A 24,253-nucleotide genomic window follows, 5' to 3' on the forward strand; every position below is an offset into this window, starting at 1 on the left:
GACAGTAAAGAATCTGCCTGTAAGGCAGGAGACCCTGGTTTGATCCCTGGGTAGGGAAGATCTCCTGGAGAAGGGAATGGCCACCCACTCCAGTATTCCTGCCTGGAGAATGCCGTGAACAGAGGAGATGGGTGGGTTACTGTCCATGGGCTCGCTAAGAGTGGGATATGACTGAGCAACTGACACTACCAGCTTAAAGGCAAATGCACAGGCAATGTTTAATAAATGACTTCAAACTTTTTTTTTTGCCAAATGCTTTTTAAAGAATAAGTTTGCAAAGAACTTGTCTTTCTCCTTAGTATTAAAGGTAAAAAAATAAATTCTGGCCACTCTTGGGTTCTAAATAATTGGTGTAACTTATTAAAATTTTATAGCAGTTGATAGAGAAGCAACTTTATAAACAAATAAACTAAGAAACAATTACCAACCTCATTCAACAGAGCTTGGGTGCAAAGCAAACTGGAGACTTGTTTGTGCAATTCTTGTGGCAAAGCTGGGAACATAGTAATGGATAAATTGGAGAAAAAGAAAGACTGAAAAGGTTGGAACCCAAAACGGGGTACAAACAATGGAAATTGTTTTTCAAACTGTGAGGAGGAGAGTAGTATATGTTGAAATTTAGAGCTCAAACTATTGCAGGACAAAATGACTTAATTAGGAGCACCCAGTCATTCACTGCTCAGAGTGGACCAGAGATACAGATAAATAACTGCATTTTTTCCTTTTTATTTATTTTTTGTTAAGTTACAGTTGATTTACAACATGGTGATGGCTTCTGAAAGGGGAGATGGAATATGGGAAAGGACAGATTAGGAATATAGGATTAATAGCTAGAACTGCTTCTTAATCTGTTATGTTTTCTGGGAAAATTTAATTATGGTAGATTATATTCTTTGTATATATTTGTCTTATATTTATATATATTGTAAGAATATAAATGTAGTTTATATAAATGTATGTCATTGTTCATATTATCTTTCCAAAATCATGAATAAGGTGTATGCTTCATTTTTAACATTGAAAATAAAAATTTCTCCAGATGAATTCAATGCCATAATTATGGCTGAGTAATATTCCATTGTATACATGTACCATCTCTTCTTTATCCATTCATCTGTTGATAAACATTTAGGTTGCTTCCATGTCTTGGCTACTGAGCATAGTGCTGCTATGAACATAGGGGTGCTTGCATCTTCTTGAATTAGAGTTTGTCTGGGTATATGCCCAGGTGTGGGATTGCTGGATCATGTGGTAATTCTGTTTTTAGTTTTCTGAGGAACCTTCACACTGTTTTCCATAGTGACTGTACCAACTTCACCCCCACCAACAGTGTAGGAGGGTTCCCTTCTCCCTACATCCTCTCCAGCACTTGTTATTTGTAGACTTTTCAATGATGGCCACTCTGACTGCTGTGAGGTGGTACTTTGTTGTAGTTTTGATTGAATGTCAGTGTTTTAAAGCAGCATGTTTGTGGCAATTTATCAGCACCATATCAGGAAACTAGTACACTCAGCTAAAAGGGGAGAAAGTTGTTTTAAGGCTCTACATTTGCAGTAATGTGTTATAGCAGCCATAAGAAACTATGAATTTAAAAGAGGAAAAAAGTTGAACATTTCTTCCTTCAATAAAGTATCCCCAGGCTATGTGATGTTTCCCTGACACATACTCCCCAGCACCTCAGATTTATTTGGCAATGTTCGTCCATTATCTCTTTCAGCTGTCTTGTTACCTGCGTATCCCAAGGTGCCCAGCAGAATAACTGGCACACAGTAGGGCTCAGTAAGTGTTTGCTAAGTGGCCAAATGGGATTCAAGACTAGAGTCATTAGGGTGGTGAAGTTGGGTTGTGACTCATGCAACTGGCAGGATAAAGTTCTTTTGGGCAGGGTGGGGGTGGGAAGAGGGCAGAAGCAGTTAACACCGTGTAGCCTACATGTGCCTGTGAAGACGGGTGGAAACAAAATGTGAACTGCTTAATCATTTGGGCAAATGAATTGCCTATAGCTATTAAAGTTACAAACATTTGTAACTTTTGATTGAGCAGACCCCTTCTTGGGAACTAACAGGATATAAGAATATGTGAACAGAGTTCTTATTGCAAGATTGTTCATGGTATAAAACCCTGAAATAAGTAAATACCTAATATTAGGAAAATGACTGAAGCAATCATGGCATATCCATAATATGGGATAATATGCAGCCATTAAAAATTTAAATAGAGTTATAATAATTGACTTGGAAGACTAGCCGTGAGATATTGTTAACTAGGTGAGCAAGGTAAGGAAGAGTGTTTTTATAAGATTCTTTATATATATATATATATATATATGCACACATAGATGACTCTGAGTATGGATAATAACAAAGTTTTATATAGATATACATATAATATTACCTAAATTATTAATAAGGACAGTGTTATAAGAGCAGTGATGTAGTTGGGAGGTAGAGGAGGAAGTGAAATAAAGCAAAAGAAAGTAAAAGACCACAAAGGCAATATGCTATCATCAATTAATGCTATCATTAATTAATTATGCTTTCATTAATTAATGCTATTTGATAGCAAATATGCTATCATTAATTAATCATATAAACATATTTATATATAGATTGGGCTTCCCTGGTGGCTCAGAGGTTAAAGCGTCTGACTGCAATGCTGGAGACCTGGGTTTGATCCCTGGGTCGGGAAGATCCCCTGGAGAAGGAAATGGCAACCCACTCCAGTATTCTTGCCTGGAGAATCCCATGGACGGAGGAGGCTGGTGGGCTACAGTCAACAGGCTCGCAAAGAGTCGGACACGACTGAGCGACTTCACTTACTCACTTACTCACTTGTATTTACAGACACTTTAAAGGATACATACAAAATGCTTTTTTTAAAATCAAGGTATAATTTACATGTAACATTATATTAGCTTCAGGTGTACAACATAATGATTTGATATTTGTATATATTGTGAAATGATTACCCCAATAATTCTACCAAACATCTGTTACCATAAGCAGATACAAATTTGTTGATGCATTGTTTAGGTAATGGCTTTCAAGCAGGAAAGAAGGCTTGAAATAATATTGTAGAAAGCTGTCATTGGGAAAAAATAAATGTGTTGTGGTCCTAGTATTTTGAGATTTTGCAATAAATCAGTTCTAAGCAGAAGAAAGGGCCAGCTGTGTGGTACATCTAGACTTCAGCCAGGTTAGTGGGAGGGAGTGCTGGATTGCTTTGGTGAGGAAGTGGGCAGTGAATACACACAGTCCCAACCACATCACCTCGAGCTGTATCCACCCCAGCCAAGTGCAAGGAGACTGAGCCCCCATCTGCCCGAACCCAGGAAGCAAATCTACTCAAATCCAGACTTGGTTAGGGTTAGGTGCAAGTGTCTAAAAAATTATCTAGATTGTTTTCTCCTACCATATGTATCCTGCTTTTCAGTTTCATAATATTTATTACATTTATTTATGAATTAACCATTGATGTCCATTCTCCATTCTTCTATACACACCTCTCTGAGAGAAGGTACTTAAACTCAGTTACATCCTCAGAATTTAGTGTGGTGTCTGTACTTAGTGAAACTTGAAGAATATTCATTGAAGGTTCATAAACATATCTTTTCTATATTGGAAAATACATAAGGTGGTGATAATTACGTTTCTGTTGTTGTTATGGACCTACTTGAGACTTGAATGAAAGCTATGAAAGTTCTGGGCTTCCCTGGTGGCTCAGTGGTAAAGAATCCACCTGCCAGTGCAGGAGACGTGGAAGATCCCCTGGAGCAGGAAATGGCAACCTGGGGAATCCTATGGACAGAGGAGCCTGGCAGGCTACAGTCCAGGGGCTACAAGAGTCAGACATGACTTAGTGACTAGACAACAACAGCAACAATGAAACTTCTTCCCAGAAAAATTCAGAATTTTGTCACATTTTCTGGAGATTCATTGACTCCCTAAAGCCCACTCATGTGGGGTTCATCATTTCCAAATTATGTTAATCCCACATTTTAAACAGCAGATGTTAACTTTTATGGAGTACTTACTGTTTGTCAGACTTTGAGCTGTTGAGCATGAGGTATTGCAATTAATCCTCATAGCTCTAGGAGGTAAGTCCTATTTTTACTTTTTAAACAGATGAAGAATCAATTTAAGAGAGACCAAATGACTTACCCAAGCTCACAGAGCTAATCAGTAGCATAGCCAGAGCTCAAACCAAGATCTTTTTGTATTTTAGCCTGAGTTTGCACTCCTATCCACTGAAAATGTATTCTTTGTTTCCACCATGGTGAGCGATGGAGTGATCCAGTGAAGACAGTTAATCTCCTCTAGTAAGAGTCTGAGATGATGATGTTAGCTGGCTTGAGCTCCTGACTTGATGTGAGCAAAGTTTCCTTGATCAAACAGGACAGGCTGTTCCCCCAGCAGCACTCTCGATGCTCAGAGAGTCTCCATTCCTGCTGCACTTGTTTAGCAATTGGCAGAGCTGTGGCTCCAAATTATCTTGCGCATGTTTCAAGCCATTTAAATTGTCATTGTAGGATTTTGCCTATTAGCAAAATAGCATCCCCTGAATACTGATTATGTAAAGTAGCACAATTGTCTGGTGATAGGAAAGCAGTGGTTTCTTGAATGCAGTCCAGCTCCTTTTCAGTGAAATGTAAGGAACTTGCTTCCTCAATATTCTTTATGTAATTAGATAGATTCAGGGGGTATTCATATTTTACCACACGTTGATAGAAAAATAAACAGGCACAGTATTTTGAAAAATGCTTAATTGCACATCTAAGTGTCCTTTGTCATTGAGGCTGAAGATGAGTAAAACATGCCTTTTGTGTTTTTCAGCCCTTTTCTTGCATGACATCTTCATCAGCGGTTGAGGGAACCCAAGAACCCTAAATACACTCTTGGCATGGAATTTAGCTCTTAGTTAGCTGTTCCCAGGGTGGGGAATGGGGAAAGTACTCCTGGTTAAATCTGGAGCCATTAGCATGCTGGTGTTTGATCAGCTGAGTTACTCACTTTTAAGCTTCATCATTTTCACATTTAAAGTAATTTTGGTCAGTAAGAGAAAATTACACTCATTATATCGAAATGCAAATACATGTTTAGAAAGCATGTGGTTTGGAAGACAAATGTGACACAATCCCAACACTAATGCCTCATTAGCGGCATTTGCACACACCTCTGTTTCTATCTTTTAGCTTTTTATAATCATCATAATGTCATGCCTCTCTCCATGAAATCAGGAGATATATTTATTTTTGTTGTTCTTCCCACAGGCGAGAAGTGGAGCTTTCTCATCCCTATTTTTTGACTTCTTGCTTCCTGCACCAGTGACTATATAATCAGATACAATTGTGCCTGAAATCATGCAGAAATCCTAGGTAACACTCCCAGAGAGAACCAGGAGATCTCAAAATTAGGAAACAACCTCCCTTAGGATTCCTTGAGAATTACATCTGCACTGATCTTCAATGAGGAATCCTTAAAGGCATGACTAAAGCAAACTTGTTTACAGTAGATTAAAAATGGTTGCAAATTCTCTATAACCCTGACCATTGAGAGGTGGAAGCTACATTATTTCCCTGGAATCCCAGCTCAACTGGTGACTTACCTGACCAATTCAGAGAAAATGACACTCTGAGTCTCTAAAGGCAATGTCATAAGAAGCCTTGCAGCTTCTGCCCTCATCTCTTGGAACACTCTTTCTAAGTGCCTTGAGCTGTGATTTAAGAAGTCTGTATGAGACAGGGTGCTCGGGGCCGGTGCACTGGGACGACCCTGAGGGAGAGGATGGGAAGGGAGGTGGGAGGGGTGCTCAGGATGAGGACACATGTACACCCATGGCTGATTCATATCAATGTATGGCAAAAGCCACTAAATGTTGTAAAGTAATTAGTCTCCAATTAAAATGAATTAACTAATTTTAAAAAAAAGAAAAGAAAAGAACTCTGGCTACTCTGAGATCACGTGTTGGTCTCCCCATGAGACTTCCAGCAGACCCCAGCCTTCCAGCCATTGCTGTCACAGCAGCAGTTATCTGTTTTGTTTTCATTTCAATGTAGGTTTTGTTGTTCAGGAATAGTTTAGTTTGGAACTTCCCTGGTGGTCCCGTGGTTAAGAATCCACCTGTCAATTCAGGGGACGTAGGCTGGAAAAGGTCAGTTTTCATTCCAGTCCCTAAGAAAGGCAATCCCAAAGAATGCTCAAACGACCGCACAATTGTGCTCATCTCACATGCTAGTAAAGTAATGCTGAAAATTCTCCAAGCCAGGCTTCAGCAATACATGAACTGAGAACTTCCAGATGTTCAAGCTGGTTTTAGAAAAGGCAGAGGAACCAGAGATCAAATTGCCAACATCCGCTGGATCATTGAAAAAGCAAGAGAGTTCCAGAAAAACATCAATTTCTGCTTTATTGACTACGCCAAAGCCTTGACTGTGTGGATCACAACAACTGTGGAAAATTCTGAAAGAGATGGGAATACCAGACCACCTGACCTGCCTCTTGAGAAACCTGTATGCAGGTCAGGAAGCAACAGTTAGAATGGACATGGAACAACAGACTGGTTCCAAATAGGAAAGGAGTACGTCAAGGCTGTATATTGTCACCCTGCTTATTTAACTTATATGCAGAGTACATCATGAGAAATGCTGGGCTGGAGGAAGCACAAGCTGGAATCAAGATTGCCGGGAGAAATATCAATAACCTCAGATATGCAGATGACACCACCCTTATGGCAGAAAGTGAAGAGGAACTGAAAAGCCTCTTGATGAAAATGAAAGAGGAGAGTGAAAAAAGTTGGCTTAAAGCTCAACATTCAGAAACTAAGATCATGGCATCTGGTCCATCGCTCATGGCAAATAGATGGGGAGACAGTGGAAAACAGTGTCAGACTTTATTTTTTTGGGCTCCAAATCACTGCAGATGGTGACTGCAGCCATGAAATTAAAAGACGCTTACTCCTTGGAAGGAAAGTTATGACCAACCTAGATAGCATATTAAAAAGCAAGAGATCAAAAAAAAAAAAAAAAGCAGAGACATTACTTTGCCAACAATGGTCCGTCTGGTCAAGGCTATGGTTTTTCCAGTGGTCATGTATGGATGTGAGAGGTGGACTGTGAAGAAAGCTGAGCGCTGAAAAGTTGATGCTTTTGAACTGTGGTGTTGCAGAAGACTCTTGAGAGTCCCTTGAACTGCAAGGAGATCCAACCAGTCCATCCTAAAGGAGATCAGTCCTGGGTATTCATTGGAAGGACTGATGCTGAAGCTGAAACTCCAATACTTTGGCCACGTCATGCGAAGAGTTGACTCATTGGAAAAGACCCTGATGCTGGGAGGGATTGGGGGCAGGAGTAGAAGGGGACGACAGAGGATGAGATGGCTGGATGGCATCACCGACTCGATGGGCATGAGTTTGAGTAAACTCTGGGAGTTGGTGATGGACAGGGAGGCCTGGCGTGCTGCAGTCCATGGAGTCCTAAAGAGTCAGACACGACGGAGCGACTGAACTGAACTGAACTGAGGTTCCATCCCTGGTCCGAGAATATTCCACATGTCGCGGGGCACCGAAGCCCGAGCGCCACTACTACCGGAGTCTGCGCTCTAGAGTCCGTGATCCACAACTACTGAGCTCATGTGCTGCAACTACTGAAGGCTGTGCACCCTAGAACCCGCACTCTGAAACAAGAGAAGCCACCATAACATGGAGTAGCCTCTGCTTGCTGCAGCTAGGGAAAGCCGGCATGCAGCACCAAAGACCCAGTACAGCCAGAGATAAATAAATAAAAATTAAGAAAAGATAGTTTGATGTTCATAATTTCTGAAAAGAAAGGTCATGCCTGTCCATACAGGGCCACTTGAGGAAGCACTGGGTTGATAAGAAGGCAGAGGAGTAAGGCGCAAGCATGGCCTAGGGGCTGTATTTTGGTTCCCGTTGGAAGGAATGGATGAGGCAGGGAAACTGAGTAATTTGAATAATGTCAGCAGCCTTCTGTGGGTGGATCGGACCCTCCTTGTCTAGTACCTGGCTGTGGGGTGATTAGAACAGAGCAATACTAACTCTGGCTTTCTATGGAAACCCCATAAAGAGGGAGTGAGTGAAGTTGCTCAGTCGTGTCCAACTCTGTGACCTCATCGAGTGTAGCCTACCAGGCTCCTCCATCCACGGAATTCTCCAGGCAAGAATACTGGAGTAGTTGCCATTTCCTTCTCCAGGGGATCTTCCCGACCCAGGGATTGGACCGAGGTCTCCCGCATTGCAGGCGGACGCTTTACCATCTGAGCCACCACTAGGGGCTAAAGATTTTGGGTTAATTGGTTAGTATATGAAAGGTACTTGTGCTATCTCTAGGAATTTGGCTAGCCCTGAGACAGGCATTCTTTCCCCGGCCAGCAAAACCCCAGATGCCAAAGCATCAAGAATATAGAAAATAAGAACTTGTATTAATACAACCAGAAATGTGAGTGAAGCCATCTTAGACCCTCCAGACCTGGCTATCTGCCATCTGAATACTGTTGAGAGGACTCCATCAGTGCCATATGTACCTCAAGAAACACCCAGCTGAGCTCCATCTCAATTCCTGACCTACACATTCATAGGGTACTGTAAAAATGTTGTTCTTTTCATCTGCTGGGTCTGGGGTAGTTTGCTATGTTAGCTAACTGTGATATTGCACCATGACTTTTTTATTTTTTAAGTATTTATTTCATTTGGCTGCATGTGGCCTTGGTTATGGCCTGTGGGATCTAGTACCTGGACCAGGGATTGAACCCAGGTCCCCTGCATTGGGAGTGCAAAGTCTTAGCCACTGGACCGCCAGGGAGGTCTGTGCACCACAGCTTTAGAGCACTTTCACTTTCTGTCCCAATACTCAGAAATCCGTTAGAATGAGTATTCATTCTTGACCAATGCCAAAAGTCAGCAAAATTTTGACTAAAGTCGATTTCCTTTTATCTTTCGGTAGAATTCCGCTTGGATAATATGATTAATCAAATTTCTTTTAGCTATTCGGATGAACAGAAACACCACATACACAATATAAAATAACCCAGATGAATACTAGAAACGACTTCCAGGTTTCTAGGTTATAAAGTTGCAACATTTTCAAGCTTAAGGAAGTAGTTATCTCATATCTTTTTCAAACTGATTCTGCCGAAAGTTAGGGAGGTTAATGGGGAGGGGCTTCCAGCTGATATTAACATATATGGCTGTGAGGATAAATGATAACATTGCATACTATGAGGCTACATAGTGAAAACTGAAGAAAACCTATACCATCTCTGTTTCCACACAGATTAATTCCAGAGGGTCTTACACTTCTCCCCAACAGTTCTTGCTTGGCTGGCTTGAGTAGTGCCTGCATTTCCCTGTCCTACACCTGCTTCCATCTGGAGTTTAATATGCACTCATCTCTTTTCCATTCCAGGAGGGATATGTAATGAAAATCTCCATATTAGTCATCAGCTGTCAACACTGACAAATTTCAATTACCATCCTTTGGTAGCAGTTCACGCTAGAGAAGGAAGTCAGGGAAGGCACACTGGGATAGCACACTTGTGACAGATCTATTTTAATTGCCTTTCTTATATCCACATTTAACCTCTGTCATTTTGACAGGAGAAAGAAACTCACAGAGGAGGTAACTTTTTCTGCCCATGATAAAGCAGAGTGGGATGGGGAAAGAAGAGACAGTAACACATATCAATATATATAGACGGGCATTGATTGCTGCAGATGCTCTCCTTCCCCTGTGAGGCCTGCGGTGGCAACTTTCTGCTTATCAAAATACTTTGCATTTAATCAGCTGCCTGGATGGATGCTCCTGCTGATCATCCATAAATTATTCATCAATTAAAAAGACTTGGCACAATCTTTTTTTTTTTTGCTTCATTTTCTGAGAGATGAATTTTCAAGAGCCCATAGCGGGAGTTGTCCTTCGTGAGTTCTCATCTCTTCTTATTCCTCCCAACAATACTGCTCATTTAGCCTTTTGATTGCAGCTTGATGGCTGCATCCAGGGCTACCTCTGCTGTGATGGATCCTCTTGGAGCTGTGCTATTTTGTTCTCCCTTCTTTCTTTTCCTTTAATCCTAAGAGACCTAAGTGCATTTCTTGAAATAAAGAGAAAATGCTTTTTTTTTTTTTAATGAGACATGTTAAAAATCATTGATGGCCGTTGGTTTTTCACAGATCCATTTCTCATGAGATTTTTCACTGTGGGTTCTATTCCATGGGTGATCTGGTTTCTGTTAAAATCCAGTCAAAATGAAACCAAGGTATCTTTCTATAATAATAATTTGTTAATATCTCTTGGCCCTTATGCTTCCCATTGTATTACAATAAGGTTATTTATTTCAATCATCAGATAACCCCTGTGAAGTACATACTGTTATTATCCACTTGTTGCATGTGAGAAATAAGCTCAGAGGTTTTTACGTAGCTCTCTCATGGTTACACAGCTAAAAAGTAGTGAACCTGGGATTCTTTCTCAGGGAGTCTGACTGCAGAATCTGATTCCCAGGTTCTCTGTTGTGCTACTCATTAGGAGTCCTGTGTGCCATGTTTTATCATTTATTAATATTGTTATTATTATTTATATTTATCATTTATTTTATTTATTGTTACTGCCTGCAGAAGAAGAGCATTCTTCTGGGGGCTTACAAGTTCATTATTGTTTTGAAAACTAGAAAGAAAGGATAATGTGGTTTCATCTATCTCAGGAAAAAAATCAGAAGAGCTAAGCTAACTTTCCTAAAGAACTAACAGCCAGAGACAAGGACAGTAGTTAGGTATGAGAAAATCAGTAAAGGAGTTGATGCAGGCATTTCCGAGTTTAGGGATGAGTAACACCAGGAGAGGACATGGAGCCAGATGGACCCCCATAGCACCGAGACATTAGGTATCAGCGACTTCCCAGCAGTCATCTTCTAGATATGAAGCCACAGCTTTAGCCTTTAGCCTTGATTCCATCTCCTCTTTCCTCCAGTTAGTTCTTGGCCAAGCTCTGTCCAGGGAATTCTAAGAGTTGTGCTCACACTTGTGAATTGTATGATAAGGGAAGATGTCACTTCTTCTAGTGATTCTTTAAAAAGCTTTTGGCTGTACCACCAGGCATCTGGGATCTTAGTTTCCAGACCAGTGATCGAACACACGCCCCCTGCACTGGAACCACTAGTCTTAACCACTGGACCGCCAGGGAAGTCCAAGTCACGTCACTTCTTAATTCTCATCCTTAAACGAATGCAACAAAACTGTGCAGTTTGTCATGCAAACTAGCATAGTCCTGAATCTTTCAGGGTATCCAGTGGCTGTTCCTTTCTCCAGAAGGACCCTGAGAAATACGTTGTGAGTAAGGTGGTAATGAAGTTTCAGTTTTGCAAAGGCAGTTAAGACAGGAGAGAGAGAGCATGCCGAAGAACTGTGGATGCCTGGCCAAGAATGGCGCAGAAGGAGGCAAATTACAATCAGTTATAAATCAGAGTGGAATTGAGAGGGGTTAAGGAGGTAATTAAATTCTTTCTTCTGAATAGAGAGTGGAGCCTGAAAGTTGAAAGAATGGCCTTGGTGGAATTTAATAGAACTCCTCCTAATGATTAAAAGGATAAACCCCACCATTTGATGGAGTGTTCTTTTATAAATGCAAGCAAAGCACAACCACCCCAGGGTATGTGAATTAACTGTGCTCATTTATAAAATGCCTTATATTTAAGAGAATGTGTATGACAAGCTGAAGACAAATCTATGAATATATTTAGTTCTGCGAGTGCCAAGATTTCTTACCCTTCTTTAGGAAATATCCCAAATGAGGTATAATGCAACTCTGGAAATATCAGGACTCATTAAATGCTTGCTGCTTCGTATAACAAAGGAGTCTGTGTAAAGTAGAATTGCCCTTAGAATGATTAATATGTTAGCATGGATTCGAGTTATAAATATCATATATGATAGTTATCCCTGCCTTGGGGGCTATGACACATATATCATGTAGCTCTCTAGCACCTGACATTAGGGCCTTGAGGAGGGGCTTACCTTTATTACATACATGTTATATATTAGGAGACTTTTGGTTTCTGAAAATTGTTTTATTGAATTCGCAAAGTGATTTTGTCCATAAGGTGTCATTGGTTCTTTTGCATATGTGAGTAACCTGAGGTTCAGAGAACTGAGTAAAATAGTCATAGGTCATAAAACCGTAATTGTGAAAACCGAGTTTAAATTCAAGATCACTGACCTCTAAAGTATATACTTTCTATTATTATATCATGCTGTCTTATAGAATAGTATAGATACTTCCTGCGCATATTAACAGTGGGTACTTAATAAATGTTTTTTTTTTAATAAATGTTTTTTGTGTGAACTATGAAGAATCAATCCATCCATGGATTTGAAATTTCCCTAAGAGAAGTAAAGTGAAATAAGATACAAATAAAAACAATGTGAATATCATTAAAATGATAGATGCAAACATATAGATGTAATAACATTTATAGAAATTCAGTGGGAATGCTACTATTGAAATATAATATTTATCAAGGGACTCTTCTCAGATGCAAAGAGAAAACTTTGGTTTTGAAAATGTGCAGTTCTTAATTAAAATGTCCTCTCCACATCTTACCAATCCCTTCAGAAAAGCATGCTACAGTGTTTCAATATTATATACTCAAAGGTACCTAAAAGCCTACTTATTCTGCAGTAATTTTGTCCTGGCATATTTTCCTTTCAGTAATAAGGTAAATTAAACCCATCTTCAGGTGATTTTTTTTGACAGACTACACAGGCAACCATAAAGTCCTCCCAGTGAAAATGTCCTCAAGGGAAATGCTCTCCTTAGGTCCTCAAGAAAATTTCAGGACTGTTCTCAGGAATAAATATCTCATTCAGGTTAGGCGTGCTTGACCTTGATAAGCAGCTGGGGATTCTGAACTTGGAGCCATGTGACCTCCCAGAGGCCACACTCTATTGCTGACTGTGTGTTGATGCTTATCTTTGTGAGTCCTGGAAAAAGAAAGGGCAGAAATAGCTTTTGAGTCAGTTAATTTGGTTAGAAGGGCCCCAGAAGACCAGTTTGGATGACAGGAAAGTCAACCCATAGCTACTCTGGGATGATTTAATTAAGGCGCTTCAGTTGGCATCTACATAATGTAAAATGAATTCCATCAAATTGCAGGGAAGCATGTTACATTGAAATCTTGCTCCTTACTCTTAATTACCATATGAAAAACTTTATATTTATTTAATAATAAATAATCTTATCCTAGACTATTTCCAAATCATTTTACAGGTGCTCCCAGTTTATTATTTGTTCCTTAAAACTTCTGTTTCCTTAATGGAAGTTTTGAGACCACTAAAATAAACTGGAAAATTATAGCATGCAAAAATATTCAATATCCAGTGAAATGAATATGTGTAAAACACTTAATCCTTGTAACAATCCTATGAGTTAATTACTCTACCATCCATATTTTACAGATGAGAAAACAAAGTCTCAGAAGCTTGAAAGAAATTTTCCAAGGTTATACTTGTGGCAAAAGGTGAAATCAAGTTTCAAACCCAGACTTGTATTGTTTCAAAATCCCATGTTTACCCAATGAATCTGTATTATCATCCTTCAGTTCTGGTGGGAAAGCCATGACCTCACATTAATTATCTCTTTTATCATGTTTCATCATCTTGTGTCCATTGTACTTAACAACCATTTATTGAGGGGCTGTTATATGCAGGTTATTAGAGACTCATACAAGACACAGTGTTCTCTCTCTTCAGAGTTTTTTTGTTTTGTTTTTTTGCACAAACTGAGATTTGGTGTGAAATATCATTATGGTCCTTCTTAGCATCACTTACTCAGCTATGTTTTATTTCACATATTGATCTAAGCCAAGCCAATATCCCTTGTCATCTGGTGATGAGCACTCAAAACACAAAGGTCCCTGCCTTTGTCCACCTAGGCCAGCATTGCACATTGGGCTATGCAGCTCCTCTGCACCCATTTTTGTCACTGTCTTGCTCGCTTCTGTGACTCCTCTCATTTTAGTGTTTTGGCCTTGATATTCTTTGGATTGATGTTCAAAAACATTCTTCTACTCTCAGATAAGAAAACACAATCCTCAGAATGATTGTGCCCCTCTTTTCTGTCCCTCACACACGGATGGGCGGCAAGAATAACAAAGCAGTTAGTGTTTCACACCTGGTCTTTAAGTTCACGTAAAGCCTTCTCATATTTCAGAGGGTTTTCTGGATTCAATATCTTCTTATGTCTACAGCACAATCTCAGTTTTTAGGGTGCTGCATACCTTCCCTCTATTACAATAGTTATATTGCCTGGCTGTTACTGTTGTTCATTCAGTCATGTCCAACTGTCTGTGACCCTATGAACTGCAGTATGCCAAGCTTCCCTTTTCTTCACTATCTCCCAGAGTTTGTTTAAACTCATGTCCATTGAGTTGGTGATGACATTCAAACATCTAGTCCTCTGTCGCCTCCTTCTCCTCCTGGCCTCAATCTTTCACAGCATTAGAGTCTTTTCCAGTGAATCCGCATCAGGTGGCTGAAGTATTAGAGCTTCAGCTTTAGCATCAGCCCTTCCAATAAATATTCAGGGTCAATTTCCTTTGGGGTTGACTGGTTTGATCTCCTTGCTGTCTAAGGGACACTCAAGAGTCTTCTCCAACACCACAGTTCAAGAGTATCAATTCTTTGTCTTTCAGCTTTCCCTATGGTCCAACTCTGACATCCATACATGACTACTGGAAAAACCATAGCTTTGACTATACAGACCTTTGTCAGCAAAATGATATCTCTGCTTTTTATATGCTGTCTAGGTTTGTCATAGCTTTTCTTCCAAGGAGCAAGCATCTTTTAATTTCATGGCTTCAGTCACTATCTGCAGTGATTTTGGAGCTGTTTCCATTTTTCCCCATCTATTTGCAATGAAGTGGTACCTGTTTCAACCACTATGTTATATACTCTTCATAGTCCAGAACACTGTCTAATTTATCACTGTCACCTCATTCAGGCTCACCACCAGAGCAGACACTCTGTAAAGATGATCAGTCAGAACCCTTTCTTTATTAATAATAGATGTGATGAATTAACCTTTGCTTTGGAGACAGACTGATGAAGTAAATCAGACAAAGTCCCTTCCCTTATGGGTTTTGTAACCTTGAAGTTATTTCAGAAAGGTTAGGAGGGCATGACAACCCACTCCAGTACTCTTGCCTGGAGAATTCTATGGACAGAGGGGCCTGGTGAGCTATAGTCCATAGGATCGCAAAGAGTCAGACACAACTGAAGCAGCTTAGCACAAAGACAGAAGAAAGGGAAAAAATAAGGAAAGATAATCTAAGATTATATAAATAACTGCGATGTGTGAAGCAGTGTTAGCTCTCTGATGTTTGCCACCCCATTTCACATTTTAGGCACAGCCCATCACAGAGGAAGTAAGCTAAGCTTTCCTAAACATTTGTGCTATACCCTAACATGGAAATAAACCTGAGTCGTCAACATTTCTGAAGCATGATCATTTAGTAGTTGTTATTTCTGGGAATCTTCTTTCAGCAAAGGTAGAAGCTGGGTTTACTGTTGCTGTCACATTTGAGTTCACTGTTGCCTATAGTAAGTATCACTTTTTTCTTGACTTGTCTTCTCAACCTTTGGGCATTTGCTGGTAATAGCTCACTACTCTTTTGTATTTAATTTTAAGAAAATAAACTTATAACCATGGATTATAAGACTGTTTTGTTCCCCCTTCAGATCACAATGTAGAGGCCAGATGGGTGAAATAACTAGGCTTAACATAGCAATAGAAAGAGATGGGAATTAATTTTAAGAAAATAAACTTATAACCATGGATTAGAAGACTGCTTTGTTCCCCCTTCATAACACAATGTAGAGGCTAGACGGGTGAAATAAGTAGGCTTAACATAGCAATAGAAAAAGATGGGAATACCAGATCACCTGACCTGCCTCTGGAGAATTCTGCGTGCAGGTCAGGAAGCAACAGTTAGAACTGGACATGGAACAACAGACTGGTTCCAAATAGGAAAAGGAATATGTCAAGGCTGTATATTGTCACCCTGCTTATTTAACTTACATGCAGAGTACCTCATGAGAAACACTGGGCTGGAGGAAGCACAAGCTGGAATCAAGATTGCCGGGAGAAATGTCAATAACCTCAGATATGCAGATGACACCACCCTTATGGCAGAAAGTGAAGAACTAAAGAGCCTCTTGATGAAAGTGAAAGAGGAGAGTGAAAAAGTTGGCTTAAAGCTCATCATTGAGAAAACTAATATCATGGCATCTGGTCCCATCACTTCTTGGCAAATAGATGGAGAAACAGTGAGAGACTTTATTTTTTGGGGCTCCAAAATCACTGCAGATGGTGACTGCAGCCATGAAATTAAAAGATGCTTACTCCTTGGAAGGAAAGTTAAGACCAACCTAGACAGCATGTTAAAAAGCAGGGATATTACTTTGCCAACAAGGGTCCATCTTGTCAAGGCTCTGGTTTTTCCAGTGGTCATGTATGGATGTGAGAATTGGGCTATAGAGAAAGCTGAGTGCTGAAGAATTGATGCTTTTGAACTTAGGTGTTGGAGAAGACTGTTGAAAGTCCCTTGGACTGCAAGGAGATCCAACCAGTTCATCCTAAAGGAGATCAGTCCTGGGTGTTCATTGGAAGGACTGATGCTGAAGCTGAAACTCCAATACTTTGGCCACCTGATGCGAAGAGCTGACTCATTTGAAAAGACCCTGATGCTGCGAAAGATTGAGGGCAGGAGGAGAAGGGGACAACAGAGGATGAGATGGCTGGATGGCATCACTGACTCAATGGACATGAGTTTGGGTGGGCTCCGGGAGTTGGTATTGGACAGGGAGGCCTGGCGTGCTGAAGCTCATTGGGTCGCAAAGAGTCGGACATGACTAAGAGACTGAACTGAACATAGCAATCAAGATCAGAGTTTAGTACTTGTTGTTTAGACTACTTTCTTGAACTGAAAGTTCATTTCTATTATCCAAATTGTCTGCACATTCTGTATGTTAGAACTAAGGGCTGGTGGAGACAGACTTACGGGAGGAACACCTCCATAAAGCTCTATGCAGTTATTCATTTGACCTAAGGGACTGAAATAGCTTTCTACCGTTTACCTGGAGTCAAGGCCTTATATGAAGGCTAGAAGCATAGTGGGAAGCTAAAAGGGAGTTTCCCTAGAAAATGAGACAGAACTTAAAAAAAAAAAATTGTGTCAGGTTAAACGAATGTTAGTTGTGTGATTAATTTGGGAGATGGGAGCCCCAAACCAGGCCTAATATAAAGTGTAATACCACACAAGTAAAGTTCTCATAGCAATTAGAGAGACAGAATTACCAGGGTCTGTTTGTAGGTAAAAGAGATTAATGTGGAATCTCATGGCTTTGATCACAGAATCTTAAGGAGCCAGATATTGATTGGGTTTACAAACAATCAGAAGAGCCCAAACTGTGCTTAAGTAGTGTGAACAGGAAGAGATGAAAAGGTACCTATTTTATTCAAAAGGGAGGATCAAAGACTCTCTGTTTAAGAAAATGCATTAAAATATAAATCATCAATATTGGTCAAAGGGTGCAAACTTCCAGATTAACAAGATCTGGGGACCTAATGTAAATGTGATGATTATTGCCAATGATGCTATATTATAGCACTACAGAAAACTGAAAAACTTCTACATAGCAAAGGAAACTATCAACAAAATGAAAAGGCATCCTAACACATTTGCCAATCATATATCTGATAAAGGACTAATATCCAAAATATATAAATAACTCATACAATCCAATAGCAAAAAAAACAGTCTGATTTTAAAAAATTGACATAAGTTCTGAATAGAGATTTTTTTTTTCCAAAAAAGACATACATATGACTAACAGGTGCATGAAAATATGTTCAACATCACTAATAAATAGGAAAATGGGAATCAAAACCACTGTGTGATGTCACCCACACACTTGTTAGCATGGCTAGTATTAAAAAATGAGAAATAGCAAGCATTAGCAGGATATGGAGGAAAGGGAAAGCATATGCTTTGTTGGTGGGAATGTAAATTGGTGCAACCGCTATGTCAAACAAAATGAATTTTCCCTTCAAAATTAAAAATAGAATTACATGTGATCCATCAATCCCACTTCTAGGTATTTATTCAAAGAAAGCAAAATCACTAACTCAAAAAGATACATGCACCCCATGTTTAGCACAGAATTATTTACAATTACCAAGATATGGAAGCAACCTAAACATGCACTGATAGATGAATGGATAAAGAAAATGTGATCTGTGTGTTTGTACATATGTATGTGTGATGGGCTTCCCAGGTCACTCAGTGGTAAATTATCTGCCTGCCAATACAGCAGATGCAGGTTTGATCCCTGAATAGGGATGATCCCTGGAGAAGAAAATGTCAACCCAATCCAGTATTCTTGCCTGGGAAATCCCATGGACAGAAGAGCCTGGCAGGCTACTATTCATGGATTTGCAGAAGAGTAGGACACGATGTAGCCATTTAACAAAAACATCCATGTGACGACATGGATGGAATCAAGGGCATTATACTTTTAGTTTAAATAAGTTAAAAAAGATTCTGTGCTGTATACTTGAATGCTGCTAACAGAGTAGACTTTTTTTTTTTTTTGTATTACAGTGTAATTACCATACAATGTTAGTTTCTTCTGCATCCTGAAGAGAATCAGCTATATGTATACATATATGACCTTCCTCTTGGGTCTCCCTCCCACCCCTGCATCCTCCCCCTCTAGATCTGAATGTTCTCACCACACAGAAGAAATGGTAATTATGTGACATGATGGCGGTGTTAGCTAAAACTGCTCTGATCTTGCAGTACTAAAGTGATTCAAATCGATAGGTGGTAAACCTTAAATTTATAACTGTTGTATGCCAACTACACTTCAATAAAGCTGGAGAAATAAATTGCAAGTGTAAGAAATGAAGAAAGAGGGATAGTTTTGAAGGCAGCCCTTCATTCTGGTGAATATTCTATTTCTGATTTGAAATAGAAGATATAGTATAATTGCATGCAAGTCCTGATTTTGTAAGTTCCAAAGCTTTGAGATTCCAGTGGTATTAAAAATGCAAAATGTGCACCAAAAAGTTTTTACAGCTTTAAGTTTTGAATGCTTTTGTGTATGCTTTAACTTGTAAAAAATTAATTTTATTTGCCTTCAAATTTTAATGATTTTTCCAATGTAATCCAATGAAGCAAAGGAAGGGACCCAGTATATATATATATAACTATATATAGTTATATATATATATATATATAACAAAAACTTAAAGTTTTTGTTTTTCTTAAGGAAAGTAAATGTTTTCTAAATGCCACCTTGAGAGATTTTGAAGGTTAACTGTGCAAGTACCAAAACAGTGGATTTCAAGGGATGTAAAGCAGTCAACTGGGAGAAGCAAAGTTAAGTTCAGAATAACAAGATAATAAAATGACTCTAGATTAACAGGACATAAAAAAACTTAGGATGTTTTGGCCCTAGGAAACCAAAGCAAAAGCAGATATCAATAGTATAAATAATTTAATTCAGCCTAACTTTGTGTTGCCAATAAAAATAGAACCCTAAAATATAAAAGTGATGTCAAATGAGCATAGACATATAGTATAATTCATACTGATCTTTCTCTAAGATCTTTTTGGCTTTGGAGCCATGGTATTTATCCAAAATTTGAATAGAACTGGAAGAGGCAACAGTTTTTTAAAATATTTTTCAGTCACAGGCCGCTTTAAAAAAAACAAAAAAAACTGATGAAATGGTAGATATTCTTACTATGAACATTGGATATATGTTCCTACTCAAATTTGCACACATATTATGAATTATTATTTTAGCAAGCTGGACTTTCCGAAAGCAGATACTGCTGAAATGTGAGAGTTTTATTAGGAATGAGATCTATGAACAACAGTGGGGAGAAAGTGGGAGGAAACTGGGGAGTTCAAGGACCACAGTGCACTTCTGTCTTAGATGAAGGAGACAGGGAAGAATGGAAGGTAGGGTGAAACCATCTCGGTGTAGCTCTAAAAGGGTTTTTCAAGGTTGTTGGGTAGTTCTAATCCCAGAGTTAACCCATCAGAGAAATCCTTCATCTCCCAGGAAGAGGCATGTCTCAGTATCTCTGCCCTGCTCATTCTGTGAGAAAATCAATTTTTTAAAAAAATTACTGAAATATAATTGGTTTACATTTGCAGTATTAGTTACATGTGTACACCATAAAGGTTTAATATTTTTATATTAATAGATTATGCTCCACTTAAAGTTATTACAAAATAATGGCTATCTTTCCCCAAGTTGTGCAATATATCCTTACTGCTCATCTATTGTAAACATAGTTGATGTTTATCTCTTAACCCCATGTTCCTATCTTGCCCCTCCCCACTTTCCTCTACCCACTAACGTTCACCAGTTTATTTTCTATGAGTCTGTTTCTACTTTGTTATATACAATCCTGTACTTTATATTTGTGATTCTTCTCCCTCACATTTTGTGTTTTTGATTTCATATCTTACATCTTTATGTTTATCCTTTCATTGTTTATTGTACTTATGGTTGATTTTTAAATTTTTTTCTTTAATTAAAAAAATATTTACTTTTGGCTGAGCTGAGTCCTCATTGCAGCATGGACGTTTCTCTGCTTTCTCTAGAAGCGAGAGAAGCAGGGGTTACTCTTTGTTGCACCGTGCAGGCTTTAATTGCCGCAGCTCCCCTTGTTGCAGAGCACAGGCTCCAGGGTATGTGGGCTCAGTAGTTGCAGTCCCCAGGCTCGAGGGCACAGGCTCAATAGCTGTGGTGCACTGGCTTTGTTGCGCCATGGCATTTGGGATTTTTCTGGACTGGAGATTGAACCTGTGTCTCCTGCATTGGCAGGCAGATTATTTATCCTTGAGCTACCAGAGAAGCCTCTTCTTTCTTTCTTTCTTGCTTCTTCTTTTTTTTTTTTTTTTTGCTGTCTAGGTTGGTCATAATTTATTCCTTGTTAATGTGCAAGCATTTTTAAAGGACTTAGTGTTAGTTCCCATTTAATCCTTCCTTAGAAACACTTTGTTTTTGTTCTCACATGGAAAAAATATTCCAGAATCTTCATTTGCTTTATCTTTGTCCAAAAGACTTTTCCTGATATTGTATCAAGTTCTAAACTTTTTTTTGTTTAGAGATAATTAGTTTATTTTTTAAATTTATTTTTATTAGTTGGAGGCTAGTAATTTACAGCCTTTTTTTTTTTTTTTTTTGGAAAATTTACTTTACAATATTGTAGTGGTTTTTGCCATACATTGACATGAATCAGCCATGGATTTACATGTATTCCCCATCCTGATCCCCCCTCCTGCCTCCCTCCCCATCCCATCCCTCTGGGTCTTCCCAGTGCACCAGCCCTGAGCACTTGTCTCATGCATCCAACCTGGACTGGTGATCTGTTTCACCCTTGATAGTATATGTGTTTCAATGCTGTTCTCTCAGAACATCCCACCCTCCCCTTCTCCCACAGAGTCCAAAAGTCTTTTCTGTACATCTGTGTCTCTTTTTCTGTTTTGCATATAGGGTTATTGTTACCATCTTTTTAAATTCCATATATATACGCTAGTATACTGTATTGGTCTTTATCTTTCTGGCTTACTTCACTCTGTATAATGGGCTCCAGTTTCATCCATCTCATTAGAACTGATTCAAATGAATTATTTTTAATGGCTGAGTAATGTTCCATGGTGTATATGTACCACAGCTTCCTTATCCATTTGTCTGCTGATGGGCATCTAGGTTGCTTCCATGTCCTGCCTATTATAAACAGTGCTGCGATGAACACTGGGGTGCACGTGTCTCTTTCAGATCTGGTTTCCTCGGTGTGTATGCCCAGAAGTGGGATTGCTGGGTCATATGGCAGTTCTATTTCCAGTTTTTTAAGGAATCTCCACACTGTTCTCCATAGTGGATGTACTAGTTTGCATTCCCACCAACAGTGTAAGAGGGTTCCTTTTTCTCTACACCCTCTCCAGCATTTATTGCTTGTAGACTTTTGGATAGCAGCCATCCTGACTGGTGTGTAATGGTAGCTCATTGTGGTTTTGATTTGTATTTCTCTGATAATGAGTGATGTTGAGCATCTTTTCATGTGTTTGTTAGCCATCTGTATGTCTTCTTTGGAGAAATGTCTGTTTAGTTCTTTGGCCTATTTTTTGATTGGATCATTTATTTTTCTGGAATTGAGCTGCAGGAGTTGCTTGTATATTTTTGATATTAATCTTTTGCCTGTTGCTTCGTTTGATATTATTTTTTCCCATTCTGAAGGTTGTCTTTTCACCTTGCATATCGTTTCCTTTCTTGTACAAAAGCTTTTAATTAGGTTGCATTTGTTTATTTTTGCTTTTATTTCCAATATTCTGGGAGGTGGGTCACAGCGGATCCTGCTGTGATTTATGTCGGAGTGTTTTGCCTATGTTCTCCTGTAGGAGTTTTATAGTTTCTGGTCTTACATTTAGATCTTTAATCCATTTTGAGTTTATTTTTGTGTATGGTGTTAGAAGGTGTTCTAGTTTCATTCTTTTACAAGTGGTTGACCAGTTTTCCCAGCACTACTTGTTAAAGAGGTTGTCTTTTTTCCATTGTATGTTCTTGCCTCCTTTGTCAAAAATAAGGTATCCATAGGTACGTGCATTTATCTCTGGGCTTTCTATTTTGTTCCATTGATCTATATTTCTGTCTTTGTGCCAGTACCATACTGTCTTGATGACTGTGGATTTGTAGTAGATCCTGAAGTCAGGCAGGTTGATTCCTCCAGTTCCATTCTTCTTTCTCAAGATTACTTTGGCTATTCAAGGTTTTTTGTATTTCCATACAAATTGTGAAATTATTTGTTCTAGTTCTGTGAAGAATACCATTGGTAGCTTGATAGGGATTGCATTGAATCTATAGATTGCTTTGGGTAGTATAGCCATTTTCACAATATTGAGTCTTCCAATCCATGACCACGGTATATTTCTCCATCTATTTGTGTCCTCTTTCTTTCTTTCTTTAGTGTTTTCTAGTTTTCTATGTATAGGTCTTTTGTTTCTTTAGGTAGATATACTCCTAAGTATATTATTCTTTTTGTTGCAGTGGTGAATGGTATTGTTTCCTTAATTTCTCTTTCTGTTTTCTCATTGTTAGTGTATAGGAATGCAAGAGAAGCCCCTTCTTTAATCTTCACACTAGCTTAAGTGGCTAATCCTCAGTCTTTAGTATATATTTGCCTTCCCTTTCTATAGATTCTTGCTATTCATTATAGCCTTTGATTTACCAGTTATAGAAAACTATGTAATATTTCTTTTAGGGTAGATTTAGACTTGATGAACTCTTATTTAATTTTTGCTTGTTGGAGAAGTTATTTATCTCCCTCAATTCTAAAACCATATTGCGTACAGTATCCTTGCTTGCATGTTTCCCCTCTCAGCTCTGAATATATTATACTGCTCCCTTCTGAGCTTCCTGTACTTAAGTATTTCTTTCTTTCTTTACACTTGGGACATTTTCAGGTATAATTTTATCAATTATGTTTTTCATCATTTTCTCCTTCAGATCTCATTCTGGGACACCTGTAATGCAAATATAGGTATGCTTAATGGTATCTGAGAGATCTCTTAAACTACTCTCATATTTTAAATTTTGTTTTCTTTTTGCTGTTCCCTTTGTGTGGTTTCCATTATTCTATACTCCAGATCACTTAGGTGTTCTTCTTAATCACTTAGTTTGCTATTCATTCATTCTAGTGTGTTTTTCATTTCAATTGTATTCTTCAGTTCTGACTTAAAAAAAAAAATTACTAGTTTCTTATTAAAAGCCTCATTAAAAAAAATTTTTTTTTCCCCAGTGGTTTTCTCTTACTCTTTTGAGTCTGGTTCCTCTGGCTTCTGCTTTTACTTAATTTCTCTGTCTCTAAACATTTACGGGAAACAGTTAACCTGTGTCATCTTGAAGGTGTGTCCTTACGTTGGAGCATCCCTGGGCACTCTGTGTGTGCTCAGTCACTTTGGCAAGAGAGCTGGATTTGACGGGAACATGTGTACCTTCTTTGCTTGGGGTATGCCCTCAGCCACCACCTTGATAGAAGGTGGGTCTGAAAGGAAGGGGCTAGGGCAGGAGCCGGGTATCAGGCAGGCTTTCTCCTCTGCTCAATGGCTCTCGACACCCTAGTGGCGATGGTGCAATACCACCAGTTCCCGGAACCTTAAGTCCAGAGGGT

Source organism: Cervus canadensis, chromosome 6 (genome assembly GCF_019320065.1).
Source record: "Cervus canadensis isolate Bull #8, Minnesota chromosome 6, ASM1932006v1, whole genome shotgun sequence".
Taxonomy (NCBI): Eukaryota; Metazoa; Chordata; class Mammalia; order Artiodactyla; family Cervidae; genus Cervus; species Cervus canadensis.